The 11,355-nt window shown below is 45.4% G+C and overlaps 1 pseudogene; it reads left to right on the top strand.

Annotated features, from left to right (window-relative positions):
- The first annotated feature begins 2,304 nt into the window (after window positions 1-2,304).
- On the top strand, window positions 2,305-3,460 carry LOC141097033 (uncharacterized protein C6orf62 homolog pseudogene; annotated as a pseudogene).
- The last annotated feature ends 7,895 nt before the right edge of the window (window positions 3,461-11,355 follow it).

The raw sequence follows: 11,355 nt of genomic DNA, 5'->3' as shown, positions 1-11,355 counted from the left end.
GAACTGTGACTAAAGCCCCCGTTACACACTGCGATATCGCTAGCAATATCGCTGTAAAGTCACCGATTTTGTGACGTTACAGCGATATTACTAGCGATATCGCTGCATGTGATACTTACCTCCGACCGGCTCCCCCGCTGGTTATCGCTGATCGCGCGAGAAGCTGCTGGATCATTCCTCGTCGTCCACTTCCTGCGGCGCTTCCTGCTGTGACGACGCGCGACGCGTGGAGCCGGGCGGGAGGACGCAGGATCGCCGCGTCTGACAGTTAAGTAGCGATCCCCGTCCCCTGCGATATCGCTGGTGAGATCTGCCTGAGTGGCAGCTCACTAGCGACCACCCAGCGATTCACCAGCGATCCTGACCGCGTCATATCGCTGGTCAGGATCGCTGGTGAGTCGCTAGGTGTAACGGTACCCTAAGACATTCACGCACATTAATAGTTTCATTGTCCTGCTGGAAGGTGAACCTACGTCTCATTCTCAAGTCTTTTGCAGCCTCTAAAAGGTTTTCCTCCAGGATTGCCCTGTATTTAGCTCCATCAATCTTTCCATCAACTCTTACCAGCTTTCCTGTCCCTGCTGAGAAAAGCATCCCCATAGCATGATGCTGCAACCACCATGTTTGATGGTGGTGAATGGTGTTTTCAGGGTGATGTGCAGTGTTAGTTTTCCGCAACAAACAGCATTTTGCTATTAGTCCAAAACGTTCTACTTTAATCTCATCTGGCCAGAGCGCCTTCTTCAACATGCTAGCTGTGTCCCCTACATAGCTTTTAAGAAACTGCAAAAAGTACTTCTTAACGCTTGCTTTCAAAAATAAAATGACTTTCTTTTTGACACTCTTCCATAAAGACCAGTTTTGTGGATTATGCAATTACTAGCTATTCTGTGGACAGAGTTTCCCACCTGAGTGGTGCATCTCTGCAGCTCCTCCAGAGTGAGCATAGGTCTCTTGACTACTCTAATTAGTGCTCTCCTTGCTTGGGATGTCAGTTTAGGTGGATGGCCATGTCTTGGTGGGTTTGCAGTTCTACCATTCTCCTTTCATTTTAGGATGATGGCTTGCACAGTGCTCCGTAAGATTATCAGAGATGGGGCTATGTATTTTATAACCTAAACCTATAACCATTTTGCCACATGAGGTTTTTTTTGCCTTCCTCTGGATCAACATGTTAGGGCAGGTTAGGACAGGATATGGGTTGAACTAGATGGACTTAAAGTCTCCCTTCATGCTTAATAACTATGTTACTATGTTACTAACACTGCTTTACTGTCCTCCACAACTCCTCTACGATTTACATTTTTAAATAATTACAAAACCATATATTATTTCCTTTACGCTTCACAAATACTTGCTATTTTGTGTTGTTTAATTACAAAAAAAAATCCCAGTAAAATACATTTAGTTGGGATCCCTGGTGGGAGAAGGCAGGAGGTGACTTTGCGGCGGCGATCTTCTCCTGTGTGAGGTGCTGCTGGCTGTTTGCGGCGGTCCTGAGCTGTGAGGATGCCTCTGCGTGTTCGCGCTGCCTTCTTGTAGAACATAAAGAAAGACGGGTCGGGGTTTTTGTCAGTTCTTGGACTGCGTGGTATCGAGGCCTTGGCCTGCCGCCTCCTCCCCCTCTCACAGCGAGACCCCCGGTCCGGAGTATGGGTGGGTCGGGGTGGAGTAGGCTGTACAGTGCGGCTCACAAGCAGAGGGGTCCGTTGGGGTCCCTGGTGTTTTCTTGACATGGATCCCCCCGGAGTCATCACTCTCCTCCTCGCCACCAGCCTGCCCCCGAACAGACCGATGATCCGCCACCCTGACAGCAGCACTCTGCCTCCAGCAGACATGACAGGTAGCCGGCATGGCTAAGACAGCAGACAGCCCCTTCCTGACCTCGTGTAAGCCCCGCACTGATCGACCGACTATCGCACAATCCCACAAGCCGTGTCATCTACTCTCTGTCGCCTCTGATCACGATATACCCTCCTGTAGTTCATACCGTTGACCCCCTCAGCCAGCTGGTGACAGGGTCAGTCTCTCCTATTGTACGCCCGCCATCATGGTGTTCTTCCCTATGGGGTGTCGACTGATCTTCCACATGGGCTTCCTCTCTGCCCCCAAGCCCGGTATTTTGGGGTGACTCTGCTGTGAACACCCCACCCCCACCTGTCAGATGGAGAAATAATCTCTAGCTGGTTATTTTTTTGCACTGTAATAGGAGGACAAGGGGGATCTGCAAGTCCAGTGACGTCATCTCTTCTCATATGATGCAATCTCGGGGCTGGCTGAGCAGTTTTCCTTTCTGTGAGCAGGATGGCTTTTGATTTTATGGTATAGGCTAGTAGCCGGTGACATCTTTGTTTTTTTTCCATTGTTGGCCCCCCACCCTAGCATTTTTTAAGAGTTGTGTTTCTGGTTTTCCACATGTATATGATGCCTCTATTAGTTTCATCAGATGATAACCTCCTTCATGTCATGGTTGTCTGGCCACTCCGTTTCCTGACCCCGGTAGTATGACAGGCCTGTCGCTAGTAGTGCTGACCTGACTGAGTCATTGGAAGGAGGTAGCATGGCTTGTTTCTGTTGACTTAGGTGTCTCACATGCACAAAAGAGAAAGTACCCGAAATTTAGCGATAATTTTATAAGTTTCGTAGGCCTTTGTGGCGGCATTACAAAAATAAAAAATGGGGGACCCCAACTCGCGGAAGAAGCAGGCTCTGAACAGACTGCACTCTCAGCTAAGGAAGAAGAAAGATTCTCTAGCTGACCAGTTCGACTTCAAGATGTACATCGCTTTTGTGTTCAAAGATAAGAAAAAGAAGTCGGCTCTCTTTGAAGTGGTTGATGTTATACCAGTTATGACTAATAACTACGAAGAAAATATTCTGAAAGGCGTGCGGGATTCCAGCTATTCCTTGGAGAGTTCCCTTGAGCTTCTACAGAAGGATGTAGTACAGCTTCATGCACCTCGCTACCAGTCAATGCGCAGGGATGTAATTGGGTGTATTCAAGAGATGGACTTTATTCTTTGGCCTCGGAATGATATAGAAAAGATTGTTTGTCTTCTGTTTTCAAGATGGAAGGGATCAGAGGAGCCCTACAGGCCTGTTTTGGCAAAGTTTGAATTTCATCATGGTGATTATGAAAAACATCTTCTGCATGAACTAAGCCATAATGACAAGACTGGAATTGTTCTGAACAATCCTAACCAGTCAGTGTTCCTCTTCATAGACAAATAGCACTTGCAGACTCCTAAAAGCAAAGCCACAATCCTCAAGCTATGCAGCATCTGCCTCTACTTGCCACAGGAGCAGCTCACCCATTGGGCGGTTGGCACCATTGAGGATCACCTTCGTGCGAACATGCCAGAGTAAGGTTGTGACCAGTCAAACTGGGAAGATCAGTTAATTTGTTTTCTTATCTAATCTCAAGAAGAATATGGACTCATGCTCAGAACACTTGTACGTTGTGAACGTCTTGCTGGATAATTTTGTATATTTTTTTTTTTCTTTCATCACTTTTGTACCTGAATTTTTTTTCTTCACCTTACCTTTTTTTTTCTTTTGTTTTGCATGGACCTTGTGAAAGAAAGGATGTTCTGAAACATCTATGCTTTAGCCTTGTAAAATGTGAAATGATGGGACTTTGGCACAGTGAATCAAATGTATCAGAAAGCACAAGGTATTATTTGCTTTTGTGGTCTTCCCATTTGCACTGGTTATATCCACCTAACAAAGCTTCTAATGTTAGACTATAGTAGGGTGAAACATGAAAGTAACAGGTATAAAAGCATCACTGCTTTACCAAACTATGAAAGCACTATCTGAATCGCTTCAATTAAGCAAGGATTTTCTGCAGTAAATAAAGGCTGGCCTTGGACAGATTTGTAAGAAATCCTGCTAATTCAGAATTTGCTTTCATACCTTAGTTCTTATTGCAGGAATGAGAACAAAAAGTGTTCAGACATTTGACATATTTGATCTCTTCTCCCAGTTGCTGCATACAATCTGCATTTCCCACTGTGGGTGCATTAACATTAATATAGCTTAGAAGTCTGCAGCGGCTATATTAAATGTAAGTCAAGTACTTGGGAACACTGTGGAAAACATGCTCTGGATGGAGGAAATGATGCATAAACCTGCTGGTATCTGGGCAATTATTACTTTTTCTAGAGTAAAGTAATACTTCTTTAATAGTAAACCCATGGTGGGTTCTTGAAACTAAGTTATAAAGCAGTTGCAAACTGTAATGGAAAGTTAAAGCGTGCCAAGTTGGATAAGGATATTTTTATTTTGCGCAATGAAAATAAAGTTGACTACTGTATTGTATTGAAAGAAAGCTTTGCTCAAAGGGTTTCAGTACCTTTATTGATTAAACTTGTATAAGCCTGCTCCCGTTGGCTAATACTAGTGCTTACCTGGTTTCAATTTGTATCTAGCTTTTGTTTGAAATTGGATTACATTGAAAATCTAAAATAAACAAGCTTAAATCTCAAAAAAAAAAAAAAAAATACATTTAGTTTTTTGGATGTAATGTGAAAAAATGTGAAAAAGTTCACTGGATATGAACGTTTTTTCAAGGCACTGTATATCTGTCAGCTACCACTATATTCCGGCTTGAGGCTTGCCAAACCTTTGAAAAATTAAAGTTTACGGGGACTAAGATGTCACTTTTATAGTCATTGGGGAACGAAGTGTTAGGAATCTGGGTCATTCTATGCATATGCAGCAACCCAGATTCTCACATTTGTCTCCAGAGGCTAAGTCCTTTTTCCCTGCTTCTGAGCATGCTCACGGGACTAGCTCTCATTGGAGTTCAGGAGTCAGGTGCTCAGGTCCTGCTCCTGATTTGATTGGCTATGCTCGGGGCTCTGGAGATTTCCGGCAGGTCCCGTACGCTATAAAAAGTGTGCGTGGCAGCTATGCCATGCGCTAGTATTTTCCATACTTGCTGCTGTGTGTTTGGTGATGGATGCTTGGACTGGTGAATGACTTATTATGAAACCCCTTCCCTCTGATAATACGAATGTGTGAGTGATTGGAATACAGTCAGTGTGCGCGCTAGCGCCAGCGCACTCAAGCATCCTCTGTTGCAGCAGCCTGCGTCCTGCATTGCGCCTGCTAACTTGCGCCTGCAGTCGTTTTGGCGTCCGCAGTTGCAACGCCGTGCACACATTCAGTCACGGTAAGTCCTCTCGGCTGTAGTGACGTCTACAAATACTCCGATCTTTGGCTACCGCACGTGTGCCGCTGAGTGTCTGTGAACTTAATACAGACCCAGCGTTTTTTGTATTTGTGTTCATGTGTGCAGCTCTGTGAGTCTTTTAACAGAGCTGGCTTTTGTGCGTCAGTTGCAGTTTTTCCCTGTGCACATTACCGTCCTTGTGCTCTGCCTATTTAGCAGCGGTTATTACAGCAGCCGCACGGTGGACCCCGGGCGGCGAACACGCTTTATTTATATTTTTTTTAAGCGTGTTCTGCCGCCGAAACATAATACTAGCGCCAGGGTCTGCCTAAAAATGGCAGATCAGCAGCAACTGTTGCAATGCGTGCGACAGCTCGAGGCTCGCTTGACCACCCTTGAGAGGGCCCTCGCAGCTTCGCAGGCCATGGATGCTGCTGTCCAGGCACTTACGGACGCAGTGGGACGTATGTCCATGTCCGCCCTTGCGCCGACAGTTACCCGCCTCCCGTTACCTGAGAAATATTCTGGGGATGGCGCCTCCTGCAGGGGTTTTATCAGCCAGTGCTCGATCCATCTGGAGCTGCTGGCTGCGCAATTCCCTACAGAATGGGTAAAGGTGGCCTTTATTATATCCCTACTGTCCGGCAAGGCGCTGGAATGGGCAACGCCACTTTGGGAGCGTGGTGACCTGGATGTTCGGACCGTGGCTAATCTGCTTACCGCTATCAAGCAGGTGTTTCTTGGTCCACGGGTTACCCACGATACCTCTCTCCAATTGCTGGCCTTGTCTCAAGGATCACTCTCAGTAAGCCAATACGCCGTCCATTTTCGGACACTGGCGTCTGAGTTAGAGTGGTCTGACAAGGCACTCATCCCAGTTTTTTGGAGAGGACTAGCCGAGCACGTGAAGGATGCTCTCTCCACTAGAGAGATCCCTACCACTCTGGAGGAGTTAATCTCCATCTCCTCCCGTATTGACCTCTGTTTTTTGGAGCGTGCTCACACCAAACGTAGAGGTACTCCGGCTCCCAAATTTTTTGAGCCTTTGGATCTGCCCGAGCCAGAGGTTCTACCCCCCGAACCCATGGAGATGTCTCGCACCATTTCGGAGACATGTCCGGTGCAAGAGACCATGTGCGGTTGTCACCATCCGCCTGCTGCTTCTCAGGAAGACAGCACCCCGCAATGGTCTGATTGCGAATTGGTTGGCGAGACTTTTGTCCCTCCTCGCCAGCGGTCTAAAGTTCTCGCGTGGGCACACGCGCCTAATGCGGACGGCCATCGTGGCTATATGTAGACCACGAAGTCACTCACCGGTTCGTATTGGTGGCCGCACAGAGCTCGGGATGTAAAGAAATTCATTTGGGAATGCACCCTATGTGCTCGGGATAGCCTTCCCGAACGGAGAGCAGCTATGCCCGCCAATACACGGCGGCCTTCTCCTAAAACTCCCATTATTTCCTGGGTGTCCCTCCTGAGACCTGGTGATCTGGTCTCCCCCGATACCGTCCGCATCTCCTGGTTTTCGGTTTCACCTACCGGGAGATCAGGCTCGCCTTTTGACGAGTCTGAGACCTGTGCTGCTGCCGGGCACAGGCTGGTGGATCAGAGGGTTCAGGGAGGAGGGGGCCCTAGGAGGGGGGGTAATGTTAGGAATCTGGGTCATTCTATGCATATGCAGCAACCCAGATTCTCACATTTGTCTCCAGAGGCTAAGTCCTTTTTCCCTGCTTCTGAGCATGCTCACGGAACTAGCTCTCATTGGAGTTCAGGAGTCAGGTGCTCAGGTCCTGCTCCTGATTTGATTGGTTATGCTCGGGGCTCTGGAGATTTCCGGCACGTCCCGTACGCTATAAAAAGTGCGCATGGCCGCTATGCCATGCGCTAGTATTTTCCATACTTGCTGCTGTGTGTTTGGTGATGGATGCTTGGACTGGTGAATGACTTATTTTGAAACCCCTTCCCTCTGATAATACGAATGTGTGAGTGATTGGGATACAGTCAGTGTGCGCGCTAGCTAGGATACCTCTGTTGCAGCAGCCTGCGTCCTGCATTGCGCCTGCTAACTTGCGCCTGCTAACTTGCGCCTGCAGTCGTTTTGGCGTCCGCAGTTGCGACGCCGTGCACACGTTCAGTCACGGTAAGTCCTCTCGGCTGTAGTGACGTCTACAACCACTCCGATCTTTGGCTACCGCACGTGTGCCGCTGAGTGTCTGTGAACTTAATACAGACCCAGCGTTTTTTGCATTTGTGTTCATGTGTGCAGCTCTGTGAGTCTTTTAACAGAGCTTGCTTTTGTGCCTCAGGTGCAGTTTTTCCCTGTGCACATTACCGTCCTTGTGCTCTGCCTATTTAGCAGCGGTTATTACACCTGCCGCACGGTGGACCCTGGGCGGCGAACACACTTTATTTATATCTTTTTTTAAGCGTGTTCCGCCGCCGTAACACGAAGACTGCCACTAGATAAAAATATTAAGATAAAGCCCCAGGCTAATGCGGGAGGTAGAGGGAGATGCCATTGCAGGCTGCACATGCTCTCCATGGCTTTGAATGAATATACAGTTAACTATAAAAATATAAAAATCCTTTGGTTTGTTGATAACATAATGTTAGGTTTCACTATTTGCAAATAAAGTCCATGGAGCCTCATTTAAGAGTCTCAAACACGGGACTAGCCAGATCTTCCTCCAGGGAAGGACCCAGCCAAGGAGTGGCTCCTTTTGGAAACCACCAATACCACCATGTTAAGTGCCCCTTTAAGTCAATATCCAGCTCTTTACAAGGTTTCACTATTTGGCTCTTTAAATAGAAAAATTGTATATTTGCAACCAAGATAAATAGATAGGGAATAAGTACCGGTATACTGTATATTATAACCAGACCACTGTCTGTGTTGTACCATAAGTTATTAATATTACAAACTTGAGAACAATAGCAGTAGAATAAAAATGATGTCTTAATCCATAGATCACAAATGCCAAAACTAAATCAAACCCAAACAAGTAATTCAATTTAAATAGTTACAATGAAGAGCACATACAGGATTTATGAGGAAAAGAAAAAAAGACACTGAAACAATATAATACTTGTCATGTCTTCACTAAATGAACCGGGATTCATGTAGCTTAACAGGCAGCTAAACCGCTATACCGGGGTCCAATAAGAGAGACTGTAGTTGAATCTCTGCTTTATCGAACGTAGGGTATATTGATGTGGTGAAACTACAACAAAACATATAAATACATTCAGTACTGGGTTGATAGGAATACATGATATGCATAACATAGATTATATGCACTAATAACTAACCAGGGGGAGCTAACTAAGCAGGGTAGAATGAGATAGAATTAGATATAGGAAGCGTGACCACCTACCAGCAATGTTGACGCAAGGAGAGTAGAGAAATGAGATGTTCACAAAATGCAGGCTTGATAGAAAATGGAGAACTGGAGGGAAAAATGGGGGCTGGACTTAACCATGATGCTTTGCAACTTACCAGGGTGCTTTGCAAACCTTCCCAAAATGCATTGTGAAGAGAGGGAAATAGAATTCAGGAAGTACAGTATATAATAACATGCAGTTATGACTTAGGTCACTAGATGGAGCCAAAAACAATAAAAACACCAAACCCATGGCTGAAACTGAACATAATGGATACTCTCAGCAAATCACTGTATAGTATCAAATAAACAGTTAAAATTTGTGAATTATGTCAGAGACAGAACAATACTGTCCAAAATGTTTTGCTAACTATCAGATGCACTAATGCATATGTCTCACACTAAAAGTTTTCTAAACTAAAAAATAAGAAAGGAACAGGAGTAATCACAATTGAATAAATCTGTCTGTACACCTGTGATAGAGTTTTGGTCTACACCTAACAACTGCCTCCCACTCCCGGCTCCAAGACTTCTCCCGTGTTGTGCCAAACCTCTGGAGTGCTCTGCCCCAAGAAATTAGGACTATCCACAACTTACACAGTTTTAGGCGCTCCCTCAAAACACATTTGATTAAATTGGCCTATCACGTTCCCTAATCAAAGTCGTTTTGTGTGTTTGTGTGTACCATTTACTATCTATCTGAGAATAATCCTCCATGATACTCCACCGCACCCAACAGCACCACAAATACTGACTGGTGACTAGCTCATGCAGCCTTTATCTATCCCCCACCCCCTCAATTTGGCTGGACCATCATTGTAAATATGCACCTGTACTATGTGTCTCCCCCACCTCATTGTAGATTGTAAGCTCTCACAAGCATGATCGTGTTATTGTGCTTTAATTATTGTATTATTTTAAACGTTGGTACTTATCACTTGTGTATGAACTGTTAAACTGTAAAGCACTGCTGAAATATGTTGGCGTTCTATAAATAAAGATTATTATTATTACTATTATTATTAACTGAAGCTGAGCATGAATGTTTTTTCCATGGAATTTTTCAATGTGACAAGTCTGTGAGCATAAGTGTACATGTATAAGCCTTAAAGGGATGACACTGTGTGTCTGCAGGCATATGAATCCCCCAGCGCATGCACTGTGCACTGCAGGGATTTGCCAGTTTTTGAGCCGGAACTGGAGGATATATATGAGTTATACATACTCTCAGACAGAACTCGTCGAGTGGGTGTGGCCTCTCTTTCATACCCTTGCATGAAGCAAGGCTGCGCCCATTAGTCGGCTAAGCCCACTGGATAGCCACATCTCTGGATGGGATGCGCCTTTGCTCAATACAAGTGTTTTGAGCGAGTCAGCGCCCACTGCTTAGGCTCTGGCGGGGAGTATGTCTAACTCATACATACCCTCCGGTCCCAGCTCAGACACTGGCGAATCCCTTGAGTGACTGCAGACTTATCCATGTAGTAGAGGTTTCATGCACCTTTATGGAAGTTATGGATCCTTATAAAATGGAGCTATAACATAGATGTGTGTATAAGCCCTTAGCCTCTTAGTCCTTTGGCCTTACTTTTTCATGAAGCTCTATTGTTTCAAAACATTCAATGGGACTGGTTTTTCAAAGTTTTTGTACCAGAAAACTGACATAAAAGCTTTGAAAAATGTTTTGTACATTGCGGAGTTACATAAAAAATATTTTGATTTTTGTGCTGTTCCATCTAAAGTTATGATTGTGTGCTTATATAGTTGTGTTATGTTACCTTTGTGTTCAGTTTTGCATTTGGTCTGCTGCCACCTGCTGTCCATTTTCTGTATAGCAGACTGCAGCTAAGTAATTCTAATACATGCCTCCCACTTCCAGGTCAGTGACTCCTTCTCTTCCTGCCGGTGGCCATTACTAGTTTCTTTCTCACCCGGGAGAGACATGCTTACCAGGCTCTGGAAGGCATCAGTTTTTTGACCACACACACTCACAATTTGCTAAATTTGCTGAATCATCTTGCTGCATACCTTGCTACACACATCTTGTTGTACCACCTGGGTTGTTATACCTGCATTTCTGGAGAAGTACTGCATTACCAATCATACGTTGTATGTCCAGATTTCCAATAAACAAGTCTGGACTTCACAATATCTGGTGGGTATCATCTCTCTGGATGCATGAACAGCAAAACATCAACAATGGTCCTGTCTGCTCTGCATCGAGGAAACGGAAGGTAGGAATCTCACCCAGCCCCACTCAACTACATCTCCATTTGCCTCATGTGGGGACAGAACAGTCAAAAAACTGCCTTGAAGCCCGGCAAAAAAATCACCCTTATATCCTAACCCGTCTGCCCGCTCACATACTGCAGCCCTGCTCTGCTAAGAAACTCTGCAGTGCCACCCCAGACCGCATTGTGCATAGAGACTTTCTGTATATTATACAACATTGCTGCAGATTGTTGGACTGCAAAACCCCACAATTCTCTAAAAACACATTGGGAATCTCGTCAGGACATCTTAACTAAGCTGCACTGCGATTTCCAGCCCCCAATTCAAAAGTTCAGTTTCTTAAAGAGACAGTGCACCTTAAATCAAAATGGCCGAAAAAGACCCTGCACAGTCTCCCACTGCTGAAACAGAGCAAATACTACCCGATACTGTCCAATATGAAGAGGGGGAAACAGAGCCAGCTTCAGAAACAGACCAAGACTCACGACCAAGACGCTCTGTCAAACCAACCATAAAGGTCATCGAAAACTATCACAGTACAAAAGGATGAGTTTAATGACAACCTGG

This window comes from Dendrobates tinctorius, unplaced genomic scaffold, assembly GCF_039654945.1.
Source record: "Dendrobates tinctorius isolate UK_male_01 unplaced genomic scaffold, ASM3965494v1 ptg000082l, whole genome shotgun sequence".
In the NCBI taxonomy this organism is placed as follows: domain Eukaryota; kingdom Metazoa; phylum Chordata; class Amphibia; order Anura; family Dendrobatidae; genus Dendrobates; species Dendrobates tinctorius.
The sequence above is the reverse complement of the archived record's forward strand: the minus strand, read 5'-3'. Positions and strand labels throughout refer to the sequence as shown.